The sequence below is a fragment of the Lonchura striata genome, chromosome 26, assembly GCF_046129695.1.
Source record: "Lonchura striata isolate bLonStr1 chromosome 26, bLonStr1.mat, whole genome shotgun sequence".
Lineage (NCBI taxonomy): Eukaryota > Metazoa > Chordata > Aves > Passeriformes > Estrildidae > Lonchura > Lonchura striata.
Genome location: NC_134628.1, coordinates 2,908,598 through 2,917,069, shown reverse-complemented (window position 1 = coordinate 2,917,069; position 8,472 = coordinate 2,908,598).

The window sequence follows — 8,472 nt, the reverse complement described above, 5'->3', positions numbered from 1 at the left end:
AAGTTTGAGGTGGGGACAGCTTCCGTGTGGGGTCCATCCTTCGATATAAGGATTTTTTGCAGTCAGGGCCAGGGGCCCCTGGGCACATCCTTTTTCCATTTTCCCTGGGAAAGAAAACTCAGCAGTCCAGGTTCCTGATGTCAGTTTGTAGGGCTCCCTTGGGTCTATCAGGGCAGCACAAGTTTGAGGTGGGGACAGCTTCGGTGTGGGGTCCATCCTTCGATATAAGGATTTTTTGCAGTCAGGGCCAGGGGCCCAGGGCCAGGGGCCCCTGGGCACATCCTTTTTCCATTTTCCCTGGGAAAGAAAACTCAGCAGTCCAGGTTCCTGATGTCAGTTTGTAGGGCTCCCTTGGGTCTATCAGGGCAGCACACGTTTGAGGTGGGGACATCTTTGGTGTGGGTTCCATCCTTCGATATAAGGATTCTTTGCAGTCAGGGCCCTGCCCAGGGCCAGGGGCCCCTGGGCACATCCTTCTTCCATTTTCCCTGGGAAAGAAAACTCAGCAGTCCAGGTTCCTGATGTCAGTTTGTAGGGCTCCCTTCGGTCGATCAGGGCAGCACAAGTTTGAGGTGGGGACAACTTCGGTGTGGGGTCCATCCTTCGATATAAGGATTTTTTGCAGTCAGGGCCAGGGGCCCAGGGCCAGGGGCCCCTGGGCACATCCTTTTTCCATTTTCCCTGGGAAAGAAAACTCAGCAGTCCAGGTTCCTGATGTCAGTTTGTAGGGCTCCCTTGGGTCTATCAGGGCAGCACAAGTTTGACGTGGGGACAGCTTCGGTGTGGGGTCCATCCTTTGATATAAGGATTTTTTGCAGTCAGGGCCAGGGGCCCCTGGGCACATCCTTTTTCCATTTTCCCTGGGAAAGAAAACTCAGCAGTCAGGTTCCTGATGTCAGTTTGTAGGGCTCCCTTGGGTCTATCAGGGCAGCACAAGTTTGAGGTGGGGACAACTTCGGTGTGGGGACCATCCTTCGATATAAGGATTCTTTGCAGTCAGGGCCAAGGTCCAGGGGACCATGGGCACTTACTTTTTCCATTTTCCCTGGGAAAGAAAACTCAGCAGTCCAGGTTCCTGATGTCAGTTTGTAGGGCTCCCTTGGGTCTATCAGGGTAGCACAAGTTTGAGGTGGGGACAACTTCGGTGTGGGGTCCATCCTTCGATATAAGGATTTTTTGCAGTCAGGGCCAGGGGCCCCTGGGCACATCCTTTTTCCATTTTCCCTGGGAAAGAAAACTCAGCAGTCCAGGTTGCTGATGTCAGTTTGTAGGGCTCCCTTGGGTCTATCAGGGCAGCACAAGTTTGAGGTGGGGACTGCTTCGGTGTGGGGTCCATCCTTCGTTATAAGGATTCTTTGCAGTCAGGGCCCTGAGCAGGGCCAGGGGACCCTGGGCACAACCTTTGGCCATTTTCCCTGGGAAAGAAAACTCAGCCGTCCAGGTACCTGATGTCAGTTTGTAGGGCTCCCTTGGGTCTATCAGGGCAGCACAAGTTTGAGGTGGGGACAACTTCGGTGTGGGGTCCATCCTTCGATATAAGGATTTCTTGTAGTGAGGTCCCTGCCCAGGGCCAGGGGCCCCTGGGCACATACTTTTTCCATTTTCCCTGGGAAAGAAAACTCAGCAGTCCAGGTTCCTGATGTCAGTTTGTAGGGCTCCCTTGGGTCTATCAGGGTAGCCCAAGTTTGAGGTTGCAACAACTTTGGTGTGGGGTCCATCCTTCGATATAAGGATTTCTTGTAGTGAGGTCACAGCCCAGGGCCAGGGGCCCCTGGGCACATCCTTTTTCCATTTTCCCTGGGAAAGAAAACTCAGCAGTCCAGGTTCCTGATGTCAGTTTGTAGGCCTCCCTTCGGTCGATCAGGGCAGCAGAAGTTTGAGGTGGGGACAACTTCGGTGTGGGGTCCATCCTTCGATATAAGGATTCTTTGCAGTCACGGCCAGGGACCCAGGGCCAGGGGCCCCTGGGCACATCCTTTTTCCATTTTCCCTGGGAAAGAAAACTCAGCAGTCCAGGTTCCTGATGTCAGTTTGTAGGGCTCCCTTGGGTCTATCAGGGCAGCACAAGTTTGAGGTGGGGACAGCTTCGGTGTGGGGTCCATCCTTCGATATAAGGATTTTTTGCAGTCAGGGCCAGGGGCCCCTGGGCACATCCTTTTTCCATTTTCCCTGGGAAAGAAAACTCAGCAGTCCAGGTTCCTGATGTCAGTTTGTAGGGCTCCCTTGGGTCTATCAGGGCAGCACAAGTTTGAGGTGGGGACAGCTTCGGTGTGGGGTCCATCCTTCGATATAAGGATTTTTTGCAGTCAGGGCCAGGGGCCCCTGGGCACATCCTTTTTCCATTTTCCCTGGGAAAGAAAACTCAGCAGTCAGGTTCCTGATGTCAGTTTGTAGGGCTCCCTTGGGTCTATCAGGGCAGCACAAGTTTGAGGTGGGGACAACTTCGGTGTGGGGACCATCCTTCGATATAAGGATTCTTTGCAGTCAGGGCCAAGGTCCAGGGGACCATGGGCACATCCTTTTTCCATTTTCCCTGGGAAAGAAAACTCAGCAGTCCAGGTTCCTGATGTCAGTTTGTAGGGCTCCCTTGGGTCTATCAGGGTAGCACAAGTTTGAGGTGGGGACAACTTCGGTGTGGGGTCCATCCTTCGATATAAGGATTTTTTGCAGTCAGGGCCAGGGGCCCCTGGGCACATCCTTTTTCCATTTTCCCTGGGAAAGAAAACTCAGCAGTCCAGGTTCCTGATGTCAGTTTGTAGGGCTCCCTTGGGTCTATCAAGGTAGCACAAGTTGAGGTGGGGACATCTTTGGTGTGGGGTCCATCCTTCGATATAAGGATTTTTTGTAGTGAGGTCCCTGCCCACGGCCCGGGTCCCCTGGGCACATCCTTTTTCCATTTTCCCTGGGAAAGAAAACTCAGCAGTCCAGGTTCCTGATGTCAGTTTGTAGGGCTCCCTTGGGTCTATCAGGGCAGCACAAGTTTGAGGTGGGGACAACTTCGGTGTGGGGTCCATCCTTCGATATAAGGATTTTTTGCAGTCAGGGCCAGGGGCCCCTGGGCACATCCTTTTTCCATTTTCCCTGGGAAAGAAAACTCAGCAGTCCAGGTTCCTGATGTCAGTTTGTAGGGCTCCCTTGGGTCTATCAAGGTAGCACAAGTTTGAGGTGGGGACAACTTCGGTGTGGGGTCCATCCTTCGATATAAGGATTTTTTGCAGTCAGGGCCAGGGGCCCAGGGCCAGGGGCCCCTGGGCACATCCTTTTTCCATTTTCCCTGGGAAAGAAAACTCAGCAGTCCAGGTTGCTGATGTCAGTTTGTAGGGCTCCCTTGGGTCTATCAGGGCAGCACAAGTTTGACGTGGGGACAGCTTCGGTGTGGGGTCCATCCTTTGATATAAGGATTTTTTGCAGTCTGGGCCAAGGTCCAGGGGACCATGGGCACATCCTTTTTCCATTTTCCCTGGGAAAGAAAACTCAGCAGTCAGGTTCCTGATGTCAGTTTGTAGGGCTCCCTTGGGTCTATCAGGGCAGCACAAGTTTGAGGTGGGGACAACTTCGGTGTGGGGACCATCCTTCGATATAAGGATTCTTTGCAGTCAGGGCCAAGGTCCAGGGGACCATGGGCACATCCTTTTTCCATTTTCCCTGGGAAAGAAAACTCAGCAGTCCAGGTTCCTGATGTCAGTTTGTAGGGCTCCCTTGGGTCTATCAGGGTAGCACAAGTTTGAGGTGGGGACAACTTCGGTGTGGGGTCCATCCTTCGATATAAGGATTTTTTGCAGTCAGGGCCAGGGGCCCCTGGGCACATCCTTTATCCATTTTCCCTGGGAAAGAAAACTCAGCAGTCCAGGTTGCTGATGTCAGTTTGTAGGGCTCCCTTGGGTCTATCAGGGCAGCACAAGTTTGAGGTGGGGACTGCTTCGGTGTGGGGTCCATCCTTCGTTATAAGGATTCTTTGCAGTCAGGGCCCTGAGCAGGGCCAGGGGACCTTGGGCACATCCTTTGGCCATTTTCCCTGAAAAAGAAAACTCAGCCGTCCAGGTACCTGATGTCAGTTTGTAGGGCTCCCTTGGGTCTATCAGGGCAGCACAAGTTTGAGGTGGGGACAACTTCGGTGTGGGGTCCATCCTTCGATATAAGGATTTCTTGTAGTGAGGTCCCTGCCCAGGGCCAGGGGCCCCTGGGCACATACTTTTTCCATTTTCCCTGGGAAAGAAAACTCAGCAGTCCAGGTTCCTGATGTCAGTTTGTAGGGCTCCCTTGGGTCTATCAGGGTAGCCCAAGTTTGAGGTTGCAACAACTTTGGTGTGGGGTCCATCCTTCGATATAAGGATTTTTTGTAGTGAGGTCACAGCCCAGGGCCAGGGGCCCCTGGGCACATCCTTTTTCCATTTTCCCTGGGAAAGAAAACTCAGCAGTCCAGGTTCCTGATGTCAGTTTGTAGGGCTCCCTTGGGTCTATCAGGGCAGCACACGTTAGAGGTGGGGACATCTTTGGTGTGGGATCCATCCTTCGATATAAGGATTTTTTGTAGTGAGGTCCCTGCCCACGGCCAGGGTCCCCTGAGCACATCCTTTTTCCATTTTCCCTGGGAAAGAAAACTCAGCAGTCCAGGTTCCTGATGTCAGTTTGTAGGCCTCCCTTCGGTCGATCAGGGCAGCAGAAGTTTGAGGTGGGGACAACTTCGGTGTGGGGTCCATCCTTCGATATAAGGATTTTTTGCAGTCACGGCCAGGGACCCAGGGCCAGGGGCCCCTGGGCACATCCTTTTTCCATTTTCCCTGGGAAAGAAAACTCAGCAGTCCAGGTTCCTGATGTCAGTTTGTAGGGCTCCCTTGGGTCTATCAGGGCAGCAGAAGTTTGAGGTGGGGACCGCTTCGGTGTGGGGTCCATCCTTTGATATAAGGATTTTTTGCAGTCAGGGCCAGGGGCCCCTGGGCACATCCTTTTTCCATTTTCCCTGGGAAAGAAAACTCAGCAGTCCAGGTTCCTGATGTCAGTTTGTAGGGCTCCCTTGGGTCTATCAAGGTAGCACAAGTTTGAGGTGGGGACAACTTCGGTGTGGGGTCCATCCTTCGATATAAGGGTTTTTTGCAGTCAGGGCCAGGGGCCCAGGGCAAGTGGCCCCTGGGCACATCCTTTTTCCATTTTCCCTGGGAAAGAAAACTCAGCAGTCCAGGTTCCTGATGTCAGTTTGTAGGGCTCCCTTGGGTCTATCAGGGCAGCACAAGTTTGAGGTGGGGACAACTTCGGTGTGGGGTCCATCCTTCGATATAAGGATTCTTTGCAGTCAGGGCCAAGGTCCAGGGGACCATGGGCACATCCTTTTTCCATTTTCCCTGGGAAAGAAAACTCAGCAGTCCAGGTTCCTGATGTCAGTTTGTAGGGCTCCCTTGGGTCTATCAGGGTAGCACACGTTAGAGGTGGGGACATCTTTGGTGTGAGGTCCATCCTTCGATATAAGGATTTTTTGTAGTGAGGTCCCTGCCCACGGCCAGGGTCCCCTGAGCACATCCTTTTTCCATTTTCCCTGGGAAAGAAAACTCAGCAGTCCAGGTTCCTGATGTCAGTTTGTAGGGCTCCCTTGGGTCTATCAGGGCAGCACAAGTTTGAGGTGGGGACAACTTCGGTGTGGGGTCCATCCTTCGATATAAGGATTTTTTGCAGTCAGGGCCAGGGGCCCCTGGGCACATCCTTTTTCCATTTTCCCTGGGAAAGAAAACTCAGCAGTCCAGGTTCCTGATGTCAGTTTGTAGGGCTCCCTTGGGTCTATCAAGGTAGCACAAGTTTGAGGTGGGGACAACTTCGGTGTGGGGTCCATCCTTCGATATAAGGATTTTTTGCAGTCAGGGCCAGGGGCCCAGGGCCAGGGGCCCCTGGGCACATCCTTTTTCCATTTTCCCTGGGAAAGAAAACTCAGCAGTCCAGGTTCCTGATGTCAGTTTGTAGGGCTCCCTTGGGTCTATCAGGGCAGCACAAGTTTGAGGTGGGGACAGCTTCGGTGTGGGGTCCATCCTTTGATATAAGGATTTTTTGCAGTCAGGGCCAGGGGCCCCTGGGCACATCCTTTTTCCATTTTCCCTGGGAAAGAAAACTCAGCAGTCAGGTTCCTGATGTCAGTTTGTAGGGCTCCCTTGGGTCTATCAGGGCAGCACAAGTTTGAGGTGGGGACAACTTCGGTGTGGGGACCATCCTTCGATATAAGGATTCTTTGCAGTCAGGGCCAAGGTCCAGGGGACCATGGGCACATCCTTTTTCCATTTTCCCTGGGAAAGAAAACTCAGCAGTCCAGGTTCCTGATGTCAGTTTGTAGGGCTCCCTTGGGTCTATCAGGGTAGCACAAGTTTGAGGTGGGGACAACTTCGGTGTGGGGTCCATCCTTCGATATAAGGATTTTTTGCAGTCAGGGCCAGGGGCCCCTGGGCACATCCTTTTTCCATTTTCCCTGGGAAAGAAAACTCAGCAGTCCAGGTTCCTGATGTCAGTTTGTAGGGCTCCCTTGGGTCTATCAGGGCAGCACAAGTTTGACGTGGGGACAGCTTCGGTGTGGGGTCCATCCTTTGATATAAGGATTTTTTGCAGTCAGGGCCAGGGGCCCCTGGGCACATCCTTTTTCCATTTTCCCTGGGAAAGAAAACTCAGCAGTCAGGTTCCTGATGTCAGTTTGTAGGGCTCCCTTGGGTCTATCAGGGCAGCACAAGTTTGAGGTGGGGACAACTTCGGTGTGGGGACCATCCTTCGATATAAGGATTCTTTGCAGTCAGGGCCAAGGTCCAGGGGACCATGGGCACATCCTTTTTCCATTTTCCCTGGGAAAGAAAACTCAGCAGTCCAGGTTCCTGATGTCAGTTTGTAGGGCTCCCTTGGGTCTATCAGGGTAGCACAAGTTTGAGGTGGGGACAACTTCGGTGTGGGGTCCATCCTTCGATATAAGGATTTTTTGCAGTCAGGGCCAGGGGCCCCTGGGCACATCCTTTTTCCATTTTCCCTGGGAAAGAAAACTCAGCAGTCCAGGTTGCTGATGTCAGTTTGTAGGGCTCCCTTGGGTCTATCAGGGCAGCACAAGTTTGAGGTGGGGACTGCTTCGGTGTGGGGTCCATCCTTCGTTATAAGGATTCTTTGCAGTCAGGGCCCTTAGCAGGGCCAGGGGACCCTGGGCACATCCTTTTTCCATTTTCCCTGGGAAAGAAAACTCAGCAGTCCAGGTTCCTGATGTCAGTTTGTAGGGCTCCCTTGGGTCTATCAGGGCAGCACAAGTTTGAGGTGGGGACAGCTTCCGTGTGGGGTCCATCCTTCGATATAAGGATTTTTTGCAGTCAGGGCCAGGGGCCCCTGGGCACATCCTTTTTCCATTTTCCCTGGGAAAGAAAACTCAGCAGTCCAGGTTCCTGATGTCAGTTTGTAGGGCTCCCTTGGGTCTATCAGGGCAGCACAAGTTTGAGGTGGGGACAGCTTCGGTGTGGGGTCCATCCTTCGATATAAGGATTTTTTGCAGTCAGGGCCAGGGGCCCAGGGCCAGGGGCCCCTGGGCACATCCTTTTTCCATTTTCCCTGGGAAAGAAAACTCAGCAGTCCAGGTTCCTGATGTCAGTTTGTAGGGCTCCCTTGGGTCTATCAGGGCAGCACACGTTTGAGGTGGGGACATCTTTGGTGTGGGTTCCATCCTTCGATATAAGGATTCTTTGCAGTCAGGGCCCTGCCCAGGGCCAGGGGCCCCTGGGCACATCCTTCTTCCATTTTCCCTGGGAAAGAAAACTCAGCAGTCCAGGTTCCTGATGTCAGTTTGTAGGGCTCCCTTCGGTCGATCAGGGCAGCACAAGTTTGAGGTGGGGACAACTTCGGTGTGGGGTCCATCCTTCGATATAAGGATTTTTTGCAGTCAGGGCCAGGGGCCCAGGGCCAGGGGCCCCTGGGCACATCCTTTTTCCATTTTCCCTGGGAAAGAAAACTCAGCAGTCCAGGTTCCTGATGTCAGTTTGTAGGGCTCCCTTGGGTCTATCAGGGCAGCACAAGTTTGACGTGGGGACAGCTTCGGTGTGGGGTCCATCCTTTGATATAAGGATTTTTTGCAGTCAGGGCCAGGGGCCCCTGGGCACATCCTTTTTCCATTTTCCCTGGGAAAGAAAACTCAGCAGTCAGGTTCCTGATGTCAGTTTGTAGGGCTCCCTTGGGTCTATCAGGGCAGCACAAGTTTGAGGTGGGGACAACTTCGGTGTGGGGACCATCCTTCGATATAAGGATTCTTTGCAGTCAGGGCCAAGGTCCAGGGGACCATGGGCACTTACTTTTTCCATTTTCCCTGGGAAAGAAAACTCAGCAGTCCAGGTTCCTGATGTCAGTTTGTAGGGCTCCCTTGGGTCTATCAGGGTAGCACAAGTTTGAGGTGGGGACAACTTCGGTGTGGGGTCCATCCTTCGATATAAGGATTTTTTGCAGTCAGGGCCAGGGGCCCCTGGGCACATCCTTTTTCCA